This window comes from Phoenix dactylifera, chromosome 1 (genome assembly GCF_051530095.1).
Source record: "Phoenix dactylifera cultivar Ajwa chromosome 1, Ajwa_hap1_PhDact_Kaust_v1.1, whole genome shotgun sequence".
NCBI lineage: Eukaryota > Viridiplantae > Streptophyta > Magnoliopsida > Arecales > Arecaceae > Phoenix > Phoenix dactylifera.
In genome coordinates this window covers 16977645-17002618 of record NC_143190.1, presented here as the reverse complement: position 1 = coordinate 17002618, position 24974 = coordinate 16977645, and the positions used below count along the sequence as shown (strand labels likewise).

The following is a 24974-nucleotide window of genomic DNA, read 5'->3' as shown; positions in this document are numbered from 1 at the left end:
GCCTGAGCCTCTTTATGCTTCGCCTCGGTAGCAACCCGAGCGGCCTCGGCTTCCTTCAGGCGCGAACGGAGCTCTTGGACGTCCGTGCATGACTTCTCCAGGGCCGACTCCAGTTCGCCTAGTTTGGCTTCAAAAGAGCGGATTCGGTCGCAGGCGTTGTCGGCAGACCGCTGGGCCTTCTCCCACCGCTCTCGATAGTCCGCGATCTTCCGGGACTGCTTTTCAGCCCGTTCCTCCGCCTTCTTGACCCTGCTTTCGAGGCCCGAGGCGGCTTTGAGTTGCTCCCGAGCCTCTGACAGTTGCTCCTCCAGGGCGGCGAAGCCGAGTGCCCGCTCTTCGGCCTCCCGGAGCCTCGCCTCGAGGTCCCCGGTCGTCCTGCCTGCCGCAGCCCGGCCTCCCTCTTCCATTGCTTTCAGCCGGTCCTCGGCCTTCGCCAAAAGCCCCGCCTGTTCCTTGTAGCACTCCTCCAGACGGATCATGTACTGGGCGAGCTAAGAAATAGGAAAAATAAGGGAGTCAGGCGGAGAACAACAGAGCCAATAAATGGTGAAAGACGGCCAGAAGAACACTCACCGACATGAGACAGACGCAGCTGGCGGCCCCAACGTCAGAGACATCCAACTCCCGGACCCGCCGACGGTCCTTCTCCAGCAACACTGTTTCGATGAGATTTCGGGCGCCATCGGTAGTGAAGGCAGACCCCGATTTCTCCCCGGAGCCGGATGGTGGTTCTGCAGCCTTACCCTTATCCATCGCCTGGGGAAGAGTCCGGCTGATCGCGCTCGGGGCGGGGGTCGCCCCAGGAATTGATAGGGTCCCGCTCGGCCGGGGCCTCGGCGCGTCCCTCCTCGAGTCATCAGGAGCCGACCGAGTCGAAGGCCGGGTCGGGGACCGATCACGTCCGACCCGTCCGTCTTGAGCAGGCTCAGGTGGCACCTCCGGAGTAGCGGCAACCTTACCACCGGAGGGCTGATACAGCGTCAGCTGCCGGTCGGTGCCCACGACATCTCCCTGACCGGTGGGCCCGGACTCGTCGGTCGGCATCGGAGGTATCTCCTTACGGGACTTCTTCGCCGGTGGGGCCCCGCTCGGAAGAGCTCGTTTCCTCCTCCGGACTGCTTCCAGCAGGGACGCCCTACCAACAGCCTTCGACTTCACCGACCGCATGACGTCGTCGACCTCTGCAAGAAGGACGGGATGGTCAGGGACTGAGAAACCGAAAGGAAGAAGGAACGAAAGAGAAGAAAAGAGCTAAAGAAACGATGGCGGACTCACGGTCGGTGGGGACCGAGCTCAAACCGACGTTCACCAAGGTATCCTCAGAAATAAGGCGGCCCACCGGGGGAAGCTGGCCCTCGGCGACCAACCCCTTCAAGGCGGCGACGCCCTCGGATTCCTCCCTCGACAACTTCGACAGGCCAATTGGGGACTTCACCGGCGTCCCCCAGATTGCCCTGATTTCCCAGGAGGGGTCTGCATCAACGAAAAAGAAGCGCTCCTTCCAGTGGTGAATGGAGGTAGGACCCTCCTTGACAAGGCCGCACCCTCGCCGCGCTGCGAAGCACCACCACCCTTTGTCCTGGGGGTGGCCGCTCAGGCCGTAGAGCTCCCAGAAAACGTTCAAGGTGGCGGGAATCGCATGCAAGCGACAGAGAACCTGGAAGACCGTCAGAGCACGCCACGAGTTCGGCACCAGTTGCGTCGGTGCCATTCCTAAACCCCGGAGCACCTGTAAGACTAGGTCTGAAGGGGGAAAGCGGAACCCGGCCTGGAGGATGCCCTCATTGATGGCGATCTTCCCTCGAGGAGGATGAGACATCCTCTCCTCAGGCCCTGGGAGCGTGACATTACAGGCCTCGGGAAGGTGGTACCGAGCCACAAATCCGTCTAAGTCCTCGGCGACCAGTTTTGACTTGATGCTATCTGCTCCCACTTCGCCCATCCCTAATGGCCAATCTACGGTCAGGACGGGGTCAAGAAGGAGGGAAAGGCCGGAACGACTGGGGTGCACTAGTACAAAAAGAAAAAGTATGAAGAGCTCAAAGTAGAAGAGTGGGAAACTCACTTGAAGAGGAGGAAGAACGGCTCCGAGAGCGTCAAAGGAAAAGCAAGCGAACGTTTCGGCGGCAACAATGGTAGCGCAAAGGAGAAACTCGAAAATGTCCGTAAAGAAGAAGACGGACGGGGGAGGGCCCCCGATTAAATAGGCGAAAGGGCAAGTGACACCTCGATGACGCCAGAAGACGCCTGGCCGCCGAAGGGTCGCTCGCACCCCAAAGGCGAATCGACACCATTAAGGAAGGATGTCCGCCGAAATCCTCAGGTTGCCAGGTCAGCAGCAACCGCCATACGCCATAAAGAAGGCGGGAAGCTTGAAGCGCGCGCGCCTCTCCGAAGGATGGCGGCAATCTCGAAACATCACTCCCTTCACCTGTTCCCCTTCTGGTTCCAGGCTCGGAAGTGGGGGGCTACTGTTATGGGGGAATTGAGCCGCCATGCCCCACGTGATCGGCACGCGTATCCAGGAAAGCTACAGCTGCCCTATGATCCAGCACTCCGACCCCGAGTCGGACCTCCTCGGCTCCGCAGCCCGACCCCGGGTCGGCTGCCCTATGATCCAGCACTCCGACCCCGAGTCGGACCTCCTCGGCTCCGCAGCCCGACCCCGGGTCGGCTGCCCTATGATCCAGCACTCCGACCCCGAGTCGGACCTCCTCGGCTTCGCAGCCCGACCCCGGGTCGGCTGCCCTATGATCCAGCATTCCGACCCCGAGTCGGAGATCTTTTGATAACGACAGGCTATTCTCCAGAGGCACGCCGCGGCCTCCTGCTCCACTACTCCCTGCAACGGCTGTACCCGATGCTGCCCACGATCTCCTGTATCAACCGTACAAAGCGGAGCTCCACTACGCCCTGCCATGACCGTACCCAGCGCTGCTCCACGACGCCCCGTAACGGCCATGTCAGTGGCCATTCTATCGTGCCCCACGACGACAAACCCCCCTGAGAGACCTCCCAGCCAGGTATATATGCGGCTGGGGGGAGAAGGGGGGGTAAGCAATACCTCCCAGAGCACTCTCTCCCACTTGTGATTATCATCTCTCCTCCTCCAATCTCCTCTGACTTGACCGTCGGAGGGCCATCACCACCCTGGTGGTGGTGCAAGGCTTGTTTGCAGGTTCCTTGGCGGAAGGTGGAGCGCAACCAGCACCAACCAAGACAACTCAGGCGGAACCCCGTTCACACCGTCGTGTCAATCGTTCTCGGTTTGGACCACCAGCAACAGTTGTGATCTTGTAAAAGCAACAAATTAGGTTGTGAGCTTGTAAAATAACCGGGCTGTAGTCTTAGGATTATAGTAGAATTCCCAAGAGAGCTTGGAGAGTGGATATAGGTGCAGCTGGCACCGAACCACTATACTTTTGTTATGTTTGTGATGCTTTTTTATTATTTAATTTTCTCACTTACTTACTTAGATAAATGTCTAATTGAATTGCTTGCTTAACTCTTATCCGCGCACCCTTTAGTTGCAAGTATATTCAAATTGTTTAATCAAGTCTCATTTAATAGAACTGCAATAAGATTCATTGTATTGAATTGCATGCTTGAAAAAACTTAGACTAATCGATTATTGAATCCGCTGCTTAATAGTTTTAATCTTGATCAGATTAGAATCAAACTGTTGCTAAGTTTAAATTTCACTGTGTATCCATACAACTTAGCTTAATTAACTAAAAAGTTTAAAAGTAGTTAAAAAGGCTTAAAAGACCCAATTTACCCCCCTCTTGGGCTGTATCTACTGGGCAACAAGTGGTATGAGAGCAGGTGCTCTTCTATTATTTATAGTCTTACCGACTAGAGCCAAAAATTATGGCAGCCCTGCATAAGGTATTATTCACTGAGCGACTTTCCAGAAATAGACCCCCACTATTTGATGGAACTAACTATATTCAATGAAAAGCCAGAATAAAAATCTTTATTCAATCACAAAACTATGACCTTTGGATCATCACAGAAAATGGCCCTCACACACTCTCTCAAACTATTGATAATGAAAAAGACTTAGTGCAATTAAATGCTAATGCTATGAACATACTATATTGTGCTACTCATGAAATTGTATTTAATGAAATCTCTGCATGCTTATCTGCTAAGGAGATTTGAGATAGTTTAGAAAATATTTATGATAAATTCCAGATTAGTTCATATGTGCTTCAATTACATACTAACGGTGAGCCTACAGAAAAAGTTTTTGAATCTCCCAATCAGGAAGAAAGAACAACAAATGAAGAATTTGGTGATGAAAACAAGGATTTATCCTCAAACACCAAAAATTCAAAAGCTTTCTGAAGACAGAAGAAAAAGAAGCAAGAAGATAGGAAGAAAGAGATAAAAAGCGAGAAAGCCTTGACTAAGAGAGAATCAAGCAAGAAAATAAAAACTAGGAGCAACAATGATGATATCAACTCTAAAGAACTACAAGAGGTAACTAACTTGTGCTTAATGGCACAAGAAGATAAGGTAAAATCTTAATCTGATTGTACATCAAATGAATTTCATGAAGAATTCTCTTATGATGAACTATTAAATGCTTTTCATGATTTGTATGGTGAATGTAGAAAATTATCTATGAAAAACAAAAATCTTAAAAAGCTAAATCTAGAAATGTCAGAAGAAAGCAATTCTACCGCTAAAATATAAGATAAATTAAATTCTAAAAATAAAAGCTTAAGATTAAATTTAGAAGAATTGATTCAAAAAAATCAGAACTTAATTAAAGAAAACCAAAACTTAAGTGAAGAAATTAACCAACTAAAATCTTTTATTAATACATTTACTGTAAGTTCAAAAAGATTAAAAATGATGTTTGAAAGCCAACATGCTATTTTTGATAATTCAAAACTTAGCTTGACTCCCTTGCTTAATAATAAACCCCTAAATAAAAAGGTTATTAATCCACCAAGCAAACTATCAAATAAGATAACTTATGTTAAACATGAAAAGAATGGACATAACAACTCTACCTATAACTCTAATTCAATTAAATTAAATGATAAAATTGTTACTATTAAACAAATATGGATTCCAAAAGAAACCATTATAGCTAATCTACAAGGATCCAAAAGAGCTTGGGTTCCTAAATTAAAAACTTGATTATTTTTCAGCTAGTGTGTCTAGCTACCCAAGAATCCAATAAATAATGTCTTTTGGATAATGGGTATTCTAGACACATGTTAAGGGATGGAACTCTAAAAAGTAAGTTTAAATAGTTATATGGCAAAAACAATATATATCATATATTAAAATCACTCCATCCTCTTGTAAGAAAAATATTTTCATGGACCTAATCATAATTTAAATATTTTTATACATATAGATTTTGGTTCTCGAGTTTCAATAAATAAAACCTCTAATTGAAACTTTCATAATATGCTTAATTATCTGATCATAAAAGGAAATAGCTTTAAGTAAAATATTTCAATCGAATTTGTATATTTTTATCTCCCCAATCTTATTTCAAATGATAAATCTATATTGAAATAAAAATAGAAAATACTAGAATAAGAAAATATTTTTGATTATTGGTCTAAAACATAAAATTGCAAGTATTAATCAATTTTATGATAAAAAAAACTTTCAAATCACTCTAATTTTCTATATTTTGCTTTACTCATTGATGCACAATTTACTAATGAATAATCAATTTTCTTAAAATATCTTTTGAGTCCTCTATATGCTTGATTGAGAGTTTTAATATCAATGGCATTATCTTTTACTAAATATAACCATGAACATGTGTACTTGATATGTTCTTGAAAAATATGTATACCAAAACTAAAAAAAAAATTGGCATATAAAATTAACTCATGCTAGTATGGACCTAATTTCAGAAGACTTTGTCATTGGTTTACTTTGATTATTTTCTTCAAGGTCAAAATTTACTATGCATGTTAACTAGATAAACAAACAAGAGTCAATTTCTAAATCTAAAAATGTTGTTTCCATTACTAAGTTTTTGAAAATTCTCCACATGGATTTAATTGGATGTAAACTTTATGGTTTTATAATTATGGATATTTTTTTTCAAAAGCTTACATTAGATTTGTTCTTGGCAAATAAAATTGAAACATTTTCTGTATTTGCTAAATCTTGTAAAAGTATTTCAAATGAAAAAAGTTTGCAAACTATGAAGTTAAAGAGTATCATAACACAATGTTGAAAATCAAAATTCTGATAAGGTTGACACAGAAAATAAAATTGAACAGAATATTTTTTGCACCAAGAACACCATAAGTAAAATAAGGTTAATAGAATACTTGAAGAAATAGAAAAGACAATGTTGTATGATAGTTATCTATTTAAATGATTTTTGTTAAAAGCTATCATCACTGCTTGCCATACATATGGTTTCTATTAGATCTATTTTTGATAAAAACTTCTTTTGATTTTCTAACAAATAGAAAATAAATTATTGCATATCTTTTATATTTTTCAGTCATACATATTATGCTTGATATGTTCTTATAAAAAAAATGCTAAATATGATAAAGATATTCCTGTCTTTGGGTATCATTCATCAAGAAATGCATATAGAATATTCAATGAAAAGATTCTAGTTGTAGAAATATCAATTTATCTTATTCCTTATGAGACTAATGATCTTTCATCAAGACACTAAAATCAGATTATATGATAAGTATATGATTAATCTTTTTGCTTACTGTTGCTGGTGGTCCAAACCGAGAACGATTGACACGACGGTGTGAACGGGGTTCCGCCTGAGTTGTCTTGGTTGATGCTGGTTGCGCTCCACCTTCCGCCAAGGAACCTGCAAACAAGCCTTGCACCACCACCAGGGTGGTGATGGCCCTCCGACGGTCAAGTCAGAGGAGATTGGAGGAGGAGAGATGATAATCACAAGTGGGAGAGAGTGCTCTGGGAGGTATTGCTTACCCCCCCCCCTTCTCCCCCAGCCGCATATATACCTGGCTGGGAGGTCTCTCAGGGGGGTTTGTCGTCGTGGGGCACGATAGAATGGCCACTGACATGGCCGTTACGGGGCGTCGTGGAGCAGCGCTGGGTACGGTCATGGCAGGGCGTAGTGGAGCTCCGCTTTGTACGGTTGATACAGGAGATCGTGGGCAGCATCGGGTACAGCCGTTGCAGGGAGTAGTGGAGCAGGAGGCCGCGGCGTGCCTCTGGAGAATAGCCTGTCGTTATCAAAAGATCTCCGACTCGGGGTCGGAATGCTGGATCATAGGGCAGCCGACCCGGGGTCGGGCTGCGAAGCCGAGGAGGTCCGACTCGGGGTCGGAGTGCTGGATCATAGGGCAGCCGACCCGGGGTCGGGCTGCGGAGCCGAGGAGGTCCGACTCGGGGTCGGAGTGCTGGATCATAGGGCAGCCGACCCGGGGTCGGGCTGCGGAGCCGAGGAGGTCCGACTCGGGGTCGGAGTGCTGGATCATAGGGCAGCTGTAGCTTTCCTGGATACGCGTGCCGATCACGTGGGGCATGGCGGCTCAATTCCCCCATAACAGTAGCCCCCCACTTCCGAGCCTGGAACCAGAAGGGGAACAGGTGAAGGGAGTGATGTTTCGAGATTGCCGCCATCCTTCGGAGAGGCGCGCGCGCTTCAAGCTTCCCGCCTTCTTTATGGCGTATGGCGGTTGCTGCTGACCTGGCAACCTGAGGATTTCGGCGGACATCCTTCCTTAATGGTGTCGATTCGCCTTTGGGGTGCGAGCGACCCTTCGGCGGCCAGGCGTCTTCTGGCGTCATCGAGGTGTCACTTGCCCTTTCGCCTATTTAATCGGGGGCCCTCCCCCGTCCGTCTTCTTCTTTACGGACATTTTCGAGTTTCTCCTTTGCGCTACCATTGTTGCCGCCGAAACGTTCGCTTGCTTTTCCTTTGACGCTCTTGGAGCCGTTCTTCCTCCTCTTCAAGTGAGTTTCCCACTCTTCTACTTTGAGCTCTTCATACTTTTTCTTTTTGTACTAGTGCACCCCAGTCGTTCCGGCCTTTCCCTCCTTCTTGACCCCGTCCTGACCGTAGATTGGCCATTAGGGATGGGCGAAGTGGGAGCAGATAGCATCAAGTCAAAACTGGTCGCCGAGGACTTAGACGGATTTGTGGCTCGGTACCACCTTCCCGAGGCCTGTAATGTCACGCTCCCAGGGCCTGAGGAGAGGATGTCTCATCCTCCTCGAGGGAAGATCGCCATCAATGAGGGCATCCTCCAGGCCGGGTTCCGCTTTCCCCCTTCAGACCTAGTCTTACAGGTGCTCCGGGGTTTAGGAATGGCACCGACGCAACTGGTGCCGAACTCGTGGCGTGCTCTGACGGTCTTCCAGGTTCTCTGTCGCTTGCATGCGATTTCCGCCACCTTGAACGTTTTCTGGGAGCTCTACGGCCTGAGCGGCCACCCCCAGGACAAAGGGTGGTGGTGCTTCGCAGCGCGGCGAGGGCGCGGCCTTGTCAAGGAGGGTCCTACCTCCATTCACCACTGGAAGGAGCGCTTCTTTTTCGTTGATGCAGACCCCTCCTGGGAAATCAGGGCAATCTGGGGGACGCCGGTGAAGTCCCCAATTGGCCTGTCGAAGTTGTCGAGGGAGGAATCCGAGGGCGTCGCCGCCTTGAAGGGGTTGGTCGCCGAGGGCCAGCTTCCCCCGGTGGGCCGCCTTATTTCTGAGGATACCTTGGTGAACGTCGGTTTGAGCTCGGTCCCCACCGACCGTGAGTCCGCCATCGTTTCTTTAGCTCTTTTCTTCTCTTTCGTTCCTTCTTCCTTTCGGTTTCTCAGTCCCTGACCATCCCGTCCTTCTTGCAGAGGTCGACGACGTCATGCGGTCGGTGAAGTCGAAGGCTGTTGGTAGGGCGTCCCTGCTGGAAGCAGTCCGGAGGAGGAAACGAGCTCTTCCGAGCGGGGCCCCACCGGCGAAGAAGTCCCGTAAGGAGATACCTCCGATGCCGACCGACGAGTCCGGGCCCACCGGTCAGGGAGATGTCGTGGGCACCGACCGGCAGCTGACGCTGTATCAGCCCTCCGGTGGTAAGGTTGCCGCTACTCCGGAGGTGCCACCTGAGCCTGCTCAAGACGGACGGGTCGGACGTGATCGGTCCCCGACCCGGCCTTCGACTCGGTCGGCTCCTGATGACTCGAGGAGGGACGCGCCGAGGCCCCGGCCGAGCGGGACCCTATCAATTCCTGGGGCGACCCCCGCCCCGAGCGCGATCAGCCGGACTCTTCCCCAGGCGATGGATAAGGGTAAGGCTGCAGAACCACCATCCGGCTCCGGGGAGAAATCGGGGTCTGCCTTCACTACCGATGGCGCCCGAAATCTCATCGAAACAGTGTTGCTGGAGAAGGACCGTCGGCGGGTCCGGGAGTTGGATGTCTCTGACGTTGGGGCCGCCAGCTGCGTCTGTCTCATGTCGGTGAGTGTTCTTCTGGCCGTCTTTCACCATTTATTGGCTCTGTTGTTCTCCGCCTGACTCCCTTATTTTTCCTATTTCTTAGCTCGCCCAGTACATGATCCGTCTGGAGGAGTGCTACAAGGAACAGGCGGGGCTTTTGGCGAAGGCCGAGGACCGGCTGAAAGCAATGGAAGAGGGAGGCCGGGCTGCGGCAGGCAGGACGACCGGGGACCTCGAGGCGAGGCTCCGGGAGGCCGAAGAGCGGGCACTCGGCTTCGCCGCCCTGGAGGAGCAACTGTCAGAGGCTCGGGAGCAACTCAAAGCCGCCTCGGGCCTCGAAAGCAGGGTCAAGAAGGCGGAGGAACGGGCTGAAAAGCAGTCCCGGAAGATCGCGGACTATCGAGAGCGGTGGGAGAAGGCCCAGCGGTCTGCCGACAACGCCTGCGACCGAATCCGCTCTTTTGAAGCCAAACTAGGCGAACTGGAGTCGGCCCTGGAGAAGTCATGCACGGACGTCCAAGAGCTCCGTTCGCGCCTGAAGGAAGCCGAGGCCGCTCGGGTTGCTACCGAGGCGAAGCATAAAGAGGCTCAGGCTGATCTGCTGAGGGTCTCCTCTGAGGCCGAAGGCCGGATTGTGGCGAAGGTCTTGGAGGCCAAGGCTCAGATTATGGAGCGAGCTGAGGCGGAGCTGGCCGAGAAGAGGGCGGAAATCGGGCGTCAGGCGGTAGAGGCTTATCGCCAGTCCGCCGAGTTCGCCCATGATATGTCGGAGGCAGTGCGGACCTATCGCCAGTCTGACGAGTTTGTCCATGACGCGTCGGACGCGGGGGCCGAAGCCTTCACCTTGGGCTTCGAGGAGGGCCTGGCAAGGGTGTCGGCTAAGTATCCCGAAGTTGACCTGAGCGAGATCTCCCTCCTGGACTCCTCTCCGGCGCCATCGCCTGCTGGTTCTCCTGCTGCTTCCCTACCTCCCGCGGACGAGCCCGGCGTTCCCGACCCGGGAGTTCCTCCAAGCTGACCTCTTGTACCTTTCATTGTCTTTTTTATTTTTGTATGTCGGCGTTTTGCCCAATTGTATGGGCCTCGGCCCTGAAAATTAATGCACGTTGAATATTTCTTCATCTCGCCCTCGTCCTCTTTTTTTTTTTTTTTAGCTCTTGGTTGCTTCTTGCTGACTTTTGATTCCCGAAGTTCTTCCGGCGCTAGGCCAGGCATCCGAGGGTTAAACCTCAGGAAACTCTTCCGGCGCTAAGCCAGGCATCCGAGGGTTAGGCCTCAGGAAATTCTTCCGGCGCTAAGCCAGGCATCCGAGGGTTAGGCCTCAGGAAATTCTTCCGGCGCTAAGCCAGGCATCCGAGGGTTAGGCCTCAGGAAACTCTTCCGGCGCTAAGCCAGGCATCCGAGGGTTAGGCCTCAGGAAATTCTTCCGGCGCTAAGCCAGGCATCCGAGGGTTAGGCCTCAGGAAATTCTTCCGGCGCTAAGCCAGGCATCCGAGGGTTAGGCCTCAGGAAACTCTTCCGGCGCTGAGCCAGGCATCCGAGGGTTAGGCCTCAGGAAACTCTTCCGGCGCTAGGCCAGGCATCCGAGGGTTAGGCCTCAGGAAATTCTTCCGGCGCTAAGCCAGGCATCCGAGGGTTAGGCCTCAGGAAATTCTTCCGGCGCTAAGCCAGGCATCCGAGGGTTAGGCCTCAGGAAACTCTTCCGGCGCTGAGCCAGGCATCCGAGGGTTAGGCCTCAGGAAACTCTTCCGGCGCTAAGCCAGGCATCCGAGGGTTAGGCCTCAGGAAATTCTTCCGCTCGCTGGTCGGCCAAGGCTGGCGCAAGCCGAAGCGACCGGTCGGGGCTTCCGGCTAGTCTGCTCCCGGGATGATCATCGGGTTAGCCAGGCATCTGAGGATTGTCAAGCCTCAGGGAAATTCCGCTCGTTGGTCGGCCAAGGCTGGCGCAAGCCGAGGCGACCGGTCGGGGCTTCCGGCTAGTCTGCTCCCGGGATGATCATCGGGTTAGCCAGGCATCCGAGGGCCGAGCCTCGGGAGATTCCACTCGTTGGTCGGCCTAGGCTGGCGCAAGCCGAGGCGACCGGTCGGGGCTTCCGGCTAGTCTGCTCCCGGGATGATCATCTGGTTAGCCAGGCATCTGAGGGTTGTCAAGCCTCAGGGAAATTCCGCTCGTTGGTCGGCCAAGGCTGGCGCAAGCCGAGGCGACCGGTCGGGGCTTCCGGCTAGTCTGCTCCCGGGATGATCATCGGGTTAGCCAGGCATCCGAGGGCCGAGCCTCGGGAGATTCCACTCGTTGGTCGGCCTAGGCTGGCGCAAGCCGAGGCGACCGGTCGGGGCTTCCGGCTAGTCTGCTCCCGGGATGATCATCGGGTTAGCCAGGCATCCGAGGGCCGAGCCTCGGGAGATTCCACTCGTTGGTCGGCCTAGGCTGGCGCAAGCCGAGGCGACCGGTCGGGGCTTCCGGCTAGTCTGCTCCCGGGATGATCATCGGGTTAGCCAGGCATCCGAGGGCCGAGCCTCGGGACATTCCACTAGTTGGTCGGCCACTTGTCGCTCGCCGCCCATCGGGGTTTCTCTGTGCCCAGCCGCGACCGTGTTTCTCCTCTCCTCCAAGCGTTGCCTGGGGGGAACACGAGAAGGGTATTAAACGCTAATTAATGCGTTACCTGGGAAATCGGATCGTCAGTTGCTGCTGGTGAGGAGTGTTAGTTGAGCGGCCGCGATACGCGGGTTCTTCGAGGAGGATGCGGCCTGGGCGCGAGCGGAGACACGTGGACCTAGGGGTATACGTCACCCGGATCGTCCTGCACAAAGAATGCGATTTAAGGAGAATGACGCTTAGGAAATCGCGGGGAGATACGCCTCGGGAGCCGGAACGGCTCCGGATTCAGTGCGCCTGCATTTATTGGAGCCACCCGTATCGGAACTACCAGGGGGCCGCAGCTTGGCTATAAATACAGGTGCAGGTACGATGGAATTTGCCAAGCCGGAGCTGCAGGTTGCCATGGATCGCGGACCTCCTCCTTGGCATATGACTGAGAGACTCCTGTCGAAGGAAAGGGGAGGCGCTCCCCTTACAACTTCAGCCAACTAGCCGTTTCATCTGGGATCAACAAGGAGGGTCTCCCCGGCGGAACTCCGCTCTAGGCGTTTCATCCGGGATCACATCTCCCCTCCTTGAAGTTCAGCCTCCCGGTTGAGCTCTGCACCGGACGCTCAATCCGGGACCGCGCCTCCATATACTCTTCCCCCTCGAATCCCTTCTCTTCCCTACCACTGGGGAAGATGGGAATATCCTTTGGAGGCGGCGTTCCCCTGGGGGCAGCGGGAGCTTCTTCTGCGGCGGCTCCTCCTCTTTTTGGTGAGGTGCTGGATGGCGCCTCCGGTTAGAAGCACCCACTTCTGGTGGGACTGCAGCCGCCCTGGGTTGAGGGTTTGGGTCCCCACCTCTTCTTTACTTTCTTTACTCCCTAATTCCCCTCTGGGAATTCCTTGTAATCACACGAGCACGCCACTGTAACCAGAAATTATTGAAATGAAAAGTATTGCACCTTTTTAAATTGTCTTTCTGGCCTTGTTGTTCTACTGGTAATACATCCGCAGGTTAGCGGAATTCCAGCCCCTTGGAATTTCTCGGCCATCTAGGGCTTCCAACTGGTAGGAGCCAGGTCGGTTTACCCAACGAACTTTATACGGGCCTTCCCAATTTGGCGCTAGCTTCCCACCTTCCGTAGGTTGAGATGCCTTAGCTCGCCTCAGCACCAGATCTCCAATTCTGAAAAGCTTCGGTCGGACTTTGGAGTTGTAATATCGGGCCACCCTCTGCTGATACATTGCCATCCGTACCTGAGCCATTTCCCTTGCCTCTTCCAAGAGATCCAAGTTCCCTCGGAGTTGCTCTGAATTGGCCTCGGGTCGGTGCGCGGCCACCCGAGGCGAGGGGAGTCCGAGCTCCACGGGGGCAACGGCTTCCGTGCCATACGTTAGGCTGAAAGGCGTCTCTCCAGTAGGAGTCCGTTGTGTGGTCCGATACGCCCAAAGGACATTCTCGAGTTCCTCGACCCAAGCTTGCCCCGTCCGGCCGATCCGCGCTTTGATACCTTGGAGGATTGTCCGATTTGTGACCTCGGCCTCGCCGTTGGTTTGGGGATGCGACACGGATGTGAACCGATGCTCGATCCCGAATTCCTCGCAGAAGTCCCGGAAGTGCTTGTTATCAAACTGTCGACCGTTATCCGAGATGAGGACCCGAGGTACTCCAAATCGGACAATGATGTTCTTCTTCACGAACTTCCGGACTTGTGCCTCCGTGATGGTGGCCAGTGGCTCTGCCTCCACCCACTTGGTGAAGTAGTCGATGGCGACAATCAAAAATTTCCGCTGGGCCGAAGCGACGGGGAATGGTCCGAGGATATCCATTCCCCACTGTGCGAAGGGCCAGGGCGCGGTGATTGGCGCCAAGGGGACAGAGGGGACTCTCTGGACGTTGGCGTGGCGCTGGCAGGCGTCGCATTTCCGCACGTGGTCCTTCGAGTCCTCCAACAAGGTCGGCCAATAGTAGCCTTGCCTCATGATCTTATGCGCCAAGGACCTAGCCCCCAAGTGCGATCCGCAGATGCCTTCGTGGACTTCGCCGAGGGCGTAGGCCGCTTCCGCGGGGCGGAGGCACCTTAAGAGGGGGGCGGTAAACGAGGTCCGATACAGCCTCCCTTCATAAAGTACGTAGTGGGCGGACTTCTTTACAAGCCGCCGGGCCTGATCTTCGTCTTCAGGGAGGATTCCTTCGGCGAGGTAGGCGACGAGCGGGTCCATCCAAGACGGCTCCGGATCAATTGCCATCACCGCTCCAGCCCCGTCAATGCTCGGGGCATCCAGGGTCTCCAGGTAGATTGCCCTCGACAAGTTGTGCGCGTCTGCGTCCACTAGGCGGGACAACCTGTCGGCCCTGGCATTTTCGCTCCTCGGGACCTGCTGAATGTCAACACTGCCGAGGTCGGGAATGAGTGTTTGCACCTTCCGGACGTAGCTCTGCATGGTCGGGCTCCGCGCCTCGAACTCCCCTCGAACCTGCCCGACCACCAGCTGGGAGTCGGTGAAGACTTTCAGACGCCGGATGCCGAGCTCCTTGGCGAGTTTGAGTCCCGCGACTAGGGCCTCGTACTCCGCCTCATTGTTGGTCACTGGAAATCCGAACCTCAAGGCATACTCGGCTATCACTCCATCGGGATTGGTGAGGACCAGCCCAGCCCCTCCACCTTCAGGGTTCGACGACCCGTCAATGTGGAGCGTCCAGATCGGGAGATCGAGGCTGGGTGTCTCCGGCGGCTTAGGTTCCGCCTCCTGCACAGTGCACTCAGCGAGAAAGTCCGCGAGCACCTGGGCCTTGATGGCTGGTCGGGGCTGGTAGCGGATGTCGAACTCACCAAGTTCTACTGCCCACTTCACCAGCCGTCCCGCATTCTCTGGATTGCTGAGAATCTGCCGCAGTGGTTGATCGGTCAAAAGGGTGACAGAATGAGCCTGGAAATAGGGGCGAAGCCTCCTGGTCGCAGTCAGCAGCGCGAAGGCGATCTTCTCAGCCTTCGTGTACCGCGTCTCGGCATTCCGGAGGACTCGGCTGATGTAGTATACAGGCTTCTGAAGTCTTGCCTCTTCCCGAACCAGTACTGCGCTGACTGCGGTTGGGGAGACCGCCAGGTAAAGGTAGAGCATCTCCCCCTCTTGCGGCTTGGACAGCAGGGGAGGAGACGCCATGTACTCCTTGAGCTGGTCGAACGCCGCATGACATTCGGCCGTCCAGAGGAAGTCTTTTGGGCGCTTCAACACCTTGAAGAATGGTTGGCAGCGTTCGGCCGACTTTGCCACAAATCGTCCGAGCGCGGCGACCCTTCCAGCGAGCTCCTGAACCTCCTTCACTTTGGTCGGAGGGGACATATCTTGGATGGCTTTGATCTTGTCCGGGTTGGCCTCGATCCCGCGCTGGTTGACAATGAAACCGAGGAACCTCCCGGCCGAAGCACCAAAAGCGCACTTCGCTGGGTTTAGCTTCATGCGAAACTTTCGCAAGGTGGTGAAAGTCTCCTCCAGATCTGCAATGTGCTGGTCTGCATGGCGGCTTTTTACCAGCATATCGTCCACGTACACCTCCATATTCCGGCCGATCTGCTCCTTGAAGATTTTATTGACGAGGCGCTGGTAAGTGGCGCCAGCGTTCTTCAGACCGAAGGGCATTACCTTGTAACAGTACAGCCCCCGGTCTGTTATGAAGGCAGTTTTCTCCTCATCCTGTGGAGCCATCATTATTTGGTTGTAGCCGGAGAAGGCGTCCATAAAAGACAGTAGCTGATATCCGGAAGTCGCGTCGACCAGTTGGTCTATCCGTGGAAGCGGAAAGCTATCCTTGGGGCACGCCTTGTTCAGGTCGGTGTAGTCGACGCACATCCTCCACTTCCCGCTCGCCTTCCGGACAAGTACGACGTTTGCCAGCCACTCGGGGTAGCTCACCTCTCTTATGAAACCTGCCTCCAAGAGTTTGTCTACCTCCTGGTCGACCACCCGGATCCGATCCGGGGCACAGTGTCTCTTCTTTTGCTTTACTGGTCGGTGGGTCGGGTCGACGTTGAGGGCGTGAGAAACGACCTCCGGGTCGATCCCAGGTACATCGGCCGCCGACCAGGCAAACACATCTGCATTGGCTCGGAGGAATTCCACTAACCGGAGCCGAGCTTCCAAGTCGAGGTTGGCACCGACCCGGACCGTGCGGTCCGGGCGGCCTTCTTCGAGGGGAACTTCGATTACGCCCTCGGCCGGCTCCCCGTGCCGCAAGGCCACTTCGTCTCTGGCGTCAAGTGACTCGACGCTTAGGGCCTCCATGGGCTTCTTCCCTTTGAGAGTTGCTAGGAAACACTGCCGTGCGGTCGGCTGGTCACCTCGGACCTCTCCAATCCCGGCCGTTGTGGGGAACCGCATGAGCAAATGGTAGGTAGAAACCACCGCGCGAAGGGCGTTCAGTCCGGGTCGTCCGAGGATAGCGTTGTAGGCCGAGGGGACACGGACGACCAAGAACCCGAGCCGCACCGTGGCTTCTGCGGGTGCAATGCCCGCAGTCACAGGCAGCTCGATGACACCTTCGGCCGAGATAGCGTCTCCAGTGAATCCTATGAGGGGGGTGGATGTTTTGTGCAACAATTGTCGGGAAAAGCCCATCTTTTGGAAGGCCTCGTAATACAAAATATCAGCTGAGCTTCCACTATCCACAAGAACACGCCTTACATCATAGTCCGCCATAGTGAGAGAGATCACCATGGCGTCATCGTGGGGAGTCTGAACCCCCTTTACATCTTCATCACAAAAAGTGATTACATTTCCGACCCGCTGCCTCTTCGCGACGGCCACTCCTGATACTTCCGCCGAGCCCCCTGCGTTCCTCACGGGCCGAGAGCAGCCCCCAGTGATGGTGTGGATCACTCCCGCAACGGGTCGATTCTGCTTCCGAGGCTCCTGAGGGGCCGGGTCGGCTGGACGCGGGTCTGCGGGGGGACGTCGGTCGTTTACATATCGACCGAGACGCCCTCGGCGAATGAGAGCCTCGATCTCGTCCCGAAGCTGGAAGCAGTCTTCGGTATCGTGGCCGTGGTCTCGGTGGTACTCACAGTACGCCCGAGAAGGCTTCCTCCCAGGGATCTTCTTCATCTGCCTCGGGACCGGGAGGTCCTCCCGCCCCTTGACCTCCATGAGGATCTGGGCCCGGAGGGCCAGGAGTGGGGTGTACCGGTTGAAGCGTCGGTGCGGAGAACGAGGGCGTGTGGCGCCGTGGTTCCTTGCTGGTGACGGGCTTCTGCGCCGGCGTTGAGGCGTCGGGCTCCTCCTCTGGGGTGCCTCTTTTCGCCTTTTCTTCCCGGGCTTTAGAGGGGCCTCGGCGGCCTCCTTGTTCCGGTGGGAGGCTGCCTCCTCGGCGTCTGCATACTGGTTTGCCCGAGACAACAGCTCCGGGAAGCTCCGCGGCAGGCGTTTGTCCAGGGAGAAGGTGAGTCTGCCCTTCCGGAAGCCTCGCTTCAGGGCTGAGAGAGCCACCTCCTGGCTCAAATTCCGGACCTCCAGTGTTGCCTTGTTGAAGCGGGTGAGATAATCCCGCAGGCTCTCTCCCTCGTTCTGCCGGACATCGAAGAGGGAGTCGAAGACCAGTCTTCGCCGGCTACTGACGGCGAAATGGCTGATGAAGAGACGGGTGAACTGGTGGAAGGACTGGATGGAATTAGCCTCCAGGCCGGCGAACCACGCCCTTGCCGGGCCGCGGAGGGTCGCCGGGAAGGCCTTGCAGAGGAGAGGATCCGATGCTCCATGGAGGAGCATAAGAGTCCTGAAACTCTCCACGTGGTCCCGTGGGTCCGCCGCCCCGTCGTAGGGTTCGATCGCCGGCATTTTGAACCCCGGCGGGTTTAGGGTTCGCAGGATCCTTGAGGCAAGCGCCGGCTGGGAGGAGATTTCCAAGTCGGCGAAGGGATCTTTGGAGTGGCCCTTCAGGACCTGGAGCTGTCTGTGGAGATCGTCCACCCGCCGGTCCAGGGAGCGCGACCGGTGGGTGGGAGACAAGGAGCGGCGCGAGGGGGACCGACTGGAGTGCGGGCCCCTCGAGGACTGGGGTGTCTGAGAACGCGCCCGGGTCCGCCTCTCGTACCCCGCGCAGCTCCGATGAGAAGGTCCTGGCAGAATGGACCGCACTCGAGAATCCTCCCCGCGCCGGCGCTCCTCTCCATGGGAGAGGAAGGAGCGCGGGTTGTGAGGAAGAGGCGAGTGCTCGGGGAGCAGCGGCTCCTGAGCCCGCTGCGGCACCCGAGAGATCACACCCTGCAGATTCTGCACTGCCTCCGCGAGGGTGCGAACCTGCTGGGCTAGCTGGTCGAACTGAGCAGGTTCGACCGTCTGAATGGGAGGAGAAGCGGTGGAATGCTGCTGAGAGTGTGTTGGGGACGCAGCAGCCTCCCGGCCAGAGGCGCGAGAGGCTCCGCGACCGGAAGCATTGGAAGCTCCGCGACCACCTCGCCGTGCCATTACGATCGTTCTGAGATTCGGCCCTTCCTCTAGCGCCAACTGTTGCTGGTGGTCCAAACCGAGAACGATTGACACGACGGTGTGAACGGGGTTCCGCCTGAGTTGTCTTGGTTGATGCTGGTTGCGCTCCACCTTCCGCCAAGGAACCTGCAAACAAGCCTTGCACCACCACCAGGGTGGTGATGGCCCTCCGACGGTCAAGTCAGAGGAGATTGGAGGAGGAGAGATGATAATCACAAGTGGGAGAGAGTGCTCTGGGAGGTATTGCTTACCCCCCCCCTTCTCCCCCCAGCCGCATATATACCTGGCTGGGAGGTCTCTCAGGGGGGTTTGTCGTCGTGGGGCACGATAGAATGGCCACTGACATGGCCGTTACGGGGCGTCGTGGAGCAGCGCTGGGTACGGTCATGGCAGGGCGTAGTGGAGCTCCGCTTTGTACGGTTGATACAGGAGATCGTGGGCAGCATCGGGTACAGCCGTTGCAGGGAGTAGTGGAGCAGGAGGCCGCGGCGTGCCTCTGGAGAATAGCCTGTCGTTATCAAAAGATCTCCGACTCGGGGTCGGAATGCTGGATCATAGGGCAGTCGACCCGGGGTCGGGCTGCGAAGCCGAGGAGGTCCGACTCGGGGTCGGAGTGCTGGATCATAGGGCAGCCGACCCGGGGTCGGGCTGCGGAGCCGAGGAGGTCCGACTCGGGGTCGGAGTGCTGGATCATAGGGCAGCCGACCCGGGGTCGGGCTGCGGAGCCGAGGAGGTCCGACTCGGGGTCGGAGTGCTGGATCATAGGGCAGCTGTAGCTTTCCTGGATACGCGTGCCGATCACGTGGGGCATGGCGGCTCAATTCCCCCATAACACTTACATATAACAATCTGAAACTAAAACACTTGAAGAAGAATGAACAAGATTATAATTGGTCAAGTTAAACTAAATCATTTTTGAAAGAGATAAAATTTAAAATCTTGCTGATAAAATCTGAAAATTTGTTAATAATTAGAACTAAATTGAGTTTTTCAGAAATGCACTTAATGAAGAAAAATTGGTGACTAGTAAAAGATTCAATCAAGAAAAGATGAAATAGATCTTGATGAAATTCTTGTATGATTAGAAGTAAAGTTCACCATTATCATTTACTTGCTTTATGAGTTTTATATTCTGTCAAATGAATGTGTAGAATGCACTTCTATGTGATTATTTCATTAAAAGAGGATCAATTTAAAATAATCATCTTATTTGAAATACACTCATTACAAATATGATAAAGCAATATATGATTTGGAACAAGCACCAAAAGCATGATATAAAAGCTTAAGTAACTTTTTGATAGAAAGCAATAGTGATAAATCTATGCATCAAAAAAAAATTTGTGATATCTTATCTGCTCAAAGTATACATTGATGACATCATTTTTGGTTATACTAATGAAGCTTTATATTAAGGTTTTACTAAGCTCATGCAAAGTGAGTTCGAAATATGTATGATGAATGAGTTAACATATTCTCTCGAACTCCAAATTAAGACAAACAAGAAAGGGGATCTTTATTAGCCAAAGTAAGTCCACAAGAAAACTCTTATAGAAAATTAGCATAAAGAAGATATGTCTATGACCCCATATTGTAGAATTTGAAAAGGATGAGCAAGGTAGATCTATTGTTTTCAAGCTGTATTAAAATTGAAAGGAACCCTTACGGGCTGCATTCATTTATTTTCAAAAAAAAAATTACAGCGGAAGCATTTAAAAATTAAACTATTTAATTTTCATGCATGCTAGAGATCCTCTTCCTCTCATCTCTGGGCTGCTCTTGCTGGCTCTTCCCTTGCAAACGGTTCCCCTACCAAAAAATCATATCTCTACAACAAAATTAAGAACCATGATTTAAATATTTATGTAAAACATGAAACAATAAATGTATGTCTAACATACAATTCTGAAATTTCAGCAACCCTGAAATTGCAGCAACCATGTTTAAGATCTAATCTTAACTTTAATGAGATCAAATCTCATACCTGATTCCTTAGAGGTCTTGGATGACTCCTTGATCACGCTTTGCAGCCCCACACGATTGCCACAGTGACTATAAAATACACAGCATGCAATACTTGTGACCTGCATTAGGGGCAGGCAGGGGCAACATCGGGCAAGAATTCAGTCAAGAAGATGGATGATAAATTGCAATAGAGGATTTCACCAAAAGGCAGCTCAAATATATCCAGAAATCTTACTACACAATTTTAGATAATGGTCAAATTTCTGGTCTCTTTCCTGCTGCACGAGCAGCAAGACCAACATACCAGAGGCAAGGCCGGCCCGAGCCCTAGGCGACCGAGGCGGTCGCCTAAGGCCTCGGGCCAATGGAAGGCCTTCGGGAGCAGAAGCTAGCTACGAGTCTTCCCCCTTGATGGAAGGGAGGTGGAGGGTTTCCTAGCCTGCATAGGGGCAATTGGGGAAGTTGGGGACAGTAGTTTTGTTTTGGGTGGGTGGAGAGAGAGAGAGAGAGAGAGAGAGAGAGAGAGAGAGAGAGAGAGATTTGGTTGGCTTGATACACGCCCTAAAGCCACTCTTATCTTTCATCTCTTCTCTTTTTTGGTTTTGGTCTTGGTTTTCCTTTCCTCACAAGTCATTACTCCTGATCCAGCTGGGCCATCAGGAAAGATAGGGGGATTGGAAATGGACTTCTTGGAGGGTGGAGATTCTTTTAATTTTCTCCTCTCGGTTTCTTCTCCCCTCTTGGGTGGTAGAGAGAGAAAAGGAGGGAGGGGGTTGAATGGCTGCTGTGCCGTGATGTTGCAGTTGCAGCTTCGGTGCTCACTTGAAGGGGGAGATGGTCTTTAGCAAATGAAAAGGAGGGTAGAGAAAGAGAAGGAGGGAGGGGGGGTTGAATGGCTGCTGTGCCGTGATGTAGCAGTGGCTGCTTGGGTACTCACTTGAAGGGGAGATGGTGGGATGGGACTTTTATTAATTAGATGGAGTGAATTTCCCATAATGACCCAACTTTCTCTTATAGAGAGGTTTCTTTCTGGACAAATTCTTTGACCGTGAAGCGGCCATGCACCTTTTCCTATCCTGCTCTTGCTTCACATGGTAAACAGTATTGCCAAGAACAGTTTCATGGGCCTTTTTTTTTTTTAATATTTTCATTCAAGAATTATATTAAACTAGAGAGGTTTTTTGTCTACCTTTATTAGATTCATGCATCTTTATTAAAATAGTATACTTGACATCAATCTATTTTCATAACATTTTTTTAAGTATTTTATTTTTATTAAAAAAATTATTATTTAAAAAAAAGATGCCTCATTTGCTGAATTCGCCTTAGGCCCCTAGATGTATTGGGCCGCCCCTGACCAAGGGCCAAGAAATATAATATGGAACACTATGAGAAAAAGGACAGATGAAACATATATTGTAAGAAATAAAGAAAGATTCATCCTCATATCGACCCCCATAGATTGAAAACTGGGAAGATGATACAGAGCTGCTACAAAGATCCAAGCAACATACCTGCAGTATGGTTAATTCATAAAACCGATAAGATATTTTCCTCAAACAGTCTCAACATTTAAGTCCAGGTTAAATCTCCCTGCATAAGAGACTTCACCACCAATGAATAAAAAGGATCAAAAGGGACTTCTTGTTTTTGAGAGGATTACTTACCAGCGGTTGAAGTTTGAATTACTTGGCTTGAAAGTCTTCCCAATAAATGGGGATGAAAAGAAATAGAAAAATCCAATCAAGCATATATACATGGACCACCATTTAATATTATTGTCCAGTTTCTGTATGAGGGTATGTATGTTATCAGATGAGATAAAAAACAGGCATCCCGCTACTGCAGCCATCATAATATGTCTTGAATGCTCATGTGGATAAGGGTATGTATGGGTCAAGATCGTCGTAACCCTCTCCATTTTGAGGGTATCCAACAATGGACTACTAGACTGCTTGTCTGTGCCCATTGAACAATCTTTAGTGGTTCGTATTACTTCAAGCACTTCAAATAATAGCCAACATTTACCAGAGAGGAACCTTTAAATTATGGGTTTGATTCTGCATAGAAAGAAGTCACAGTAGTTGCATCAGCTGTGATGTTAGATTTGATGGTAGGATTATGTATGAAACAAAGAAAAGATGTATTTATAGCAAACTGGAACTGCTATGAAGACAGTCATATTATATGATTTTCACCTGTTATTGATACAATAAATACCAGTATTACTAACCATTAAACAAGGAAAGAGAGTGGGTTCAGGGCCCATATATCAAGAAGATAAAAGAATCTGGGGCGTTATAACTGGTATGATATTAACTGTTTTTCCATGAGAAATAATTTATCAACCCAAACTAATGTGATGGAGTGTCGAATTCCCAAGTACAACAATCATATGTAACACCTTGTCACTGCATTAGAGAAATTGATGTTTCATTTTAACTTATTCCATTAATTGAAGTGATTTTGGATGCTACATTTGTTTGATGTGCTGAAAAAACTGAAGAAGAAAATAGTATTCTGAAGAGTACGCATGGGCTCTGAGAAGGGTTCATTCTACACAATCCTTAATAACTTGAATATGTAGCAGATACAATAGCAACTGGGTTTCTGCACTGACCTAATGGTTGTGCAACATCAATCTCATGGCATATGAATCACAAAATTGTTTGAAAAGTCTTCAAATTTTAATTGATTTGAAGGGGTTTTAATAGAAAGGCAGCAAAAAAAAAAGAATAGAAAAGAAAAGAAAAAAGGATGCATGATGATAAAAGGGAGAAAATCTTTTGGAAATAAATCCGGAAGTGGAGCTTTAAGAGGCATGCAACACCTTAGAGATAATTATTGCAAGTGCTAAGAAACAATTTAATGCAATAATACCATATTAAAGCGGGAATATGTTAATGATTCGCATGGATCATATTGGTTAACAATACCATCGCATAGGCTCTATTTAGTCTCCTTGCTAGCTACCAACAAGAGCAGCTTGTGTAATTGAGCCCTTTAAATTTACTAAGTTCAGCTTAATTGTAACAAGAACTCGAAAAGTCCCACAACTCATGTATCCAAAAAAAAGAATGCCTATGATATGCACAATGGAACATAAATAAGGCTTGAAACTTTTCCAGAAAAAGTGCTTAATGGATCATAAGTAGGTGTATGCTGAAGGTCCATCCTATTGGCTTGGTGAATCATAGTAAAGATCCACCAAAACCAAATTCAACTCAGTGACATGCAAATGTTCTAAAACAATGCAAGACATCTACAATGCTACTCCGGCAATTAAGGCGAATCCAGCGGCAGCCTGAAGCAGAAATTTCACTTACAGGACGCTAATCCATTCCAATAACAGGACTAATCTAATTTGATTCATTTCCTATAACACCCAATAACTCACACAAAAGATGTTGAGGAAGTGCTGGGATAAGTTTTATGACCATAATGGAATATCTATCACGGCATCACGTTGTCTTGCATGATCCAATAACGAAATATGAAACCGACCTGATTCGTATCTCGACATTCTTGTAACCAGTGGCGCCCATAACATCATATGACCCACAAGTGGCATATTTCATCACGGCAATTAGATATCCAAAAAGAAAATAACAAGGGAACCACATTTCACTTCATGTCGAAACAAGGACAAACAAAATCACGACAGGCATTTGACCTAAAAAATGATTAGAAGGCAAAGAAGAAAGGCATTGGGGAAGAACGAATTGACCAAGAGAGAGAGCATACCAGATTGAGGCGCGGCGAGGCGAGGCGAGGAGATGGAGACGGTGGGGATGGGAGAGGGGGAAGAGAGGATGCGGCTGTTTTATTAGAAAGTGGAAAGGAGGGATCGATGCATTTGTTGCGTTGTGAGAACCGGAACCCGAGCCCTCTTTGAGTTTGGCTCCCAATCCGAGTAGCTCCGGTTTGGGCAAACGGAAACCAAAGTTAACAAACCAAAGTTAATAAATAAAAATTTAGTATAACAATGTAAAACTTTTACTACAATATGCACAACACTACGGCAGACTACAGTTGGAAGGGCAGCAAGGGTGGATATTATTCTCTCTTCCAAGGCCAGAAAATAATATTTTAGCGGGCTACTTCAATGAGACAGTTTTCGCACGCTCACTAACCAACTCTGATAATTCATCAAAAGAGATTAAAAAGAATAAAGAAAATGATAAAATTCCACAAAGGAGCTCTTACTGATCAATAATTTAAAGATCGATTATAAGAAAAACCCCAATAAAAGTATTTATAGAGAATATAAAAAAACTTTTTTCTTTAAACTTTTTTATGTAGGATTTCAAATCATATTCTAATAAAGCTGCAAATGAGTCGGGTTGATCCATGACCCGACCCTATCTGACATGCTTAGATCTGACCCGACCCATTTTGGAGGACCCGTGGGGCCGAGTCTGGTCCTAAAATTGGACCGGTTCCATTTTTTGGGTTGGGTCAGGATTTACTGAATTCAAACCCGACCTATTTGAAATTTGGATAATTTTAGTTTTTAATCCTA

General features: G+C 50.7%; 1 long non-coding RNA gene across 1 annotated transcript; it reads right to left on the bottom strand.

Moving 5' to 3' along the window:
- Positions 1–21777: 21777 nt before the first annotated feature.
- LOC149768516 (uncharacterized) lies at positions 21778–24382 on the bottom strand. The gene is made up of 3 exons (XR_016398466.1): positions 24197–24382; positions 22120–22512; positions 21778–21966 (listed from the first exon to the last, which is right to left on the bottom strand). It is a non-coding gene; the product is annotated as an uncharacterized LOC149768516 (long non-coding RNA).
- Positions 24383–24974: the final 592 nt, after the last annotated feature.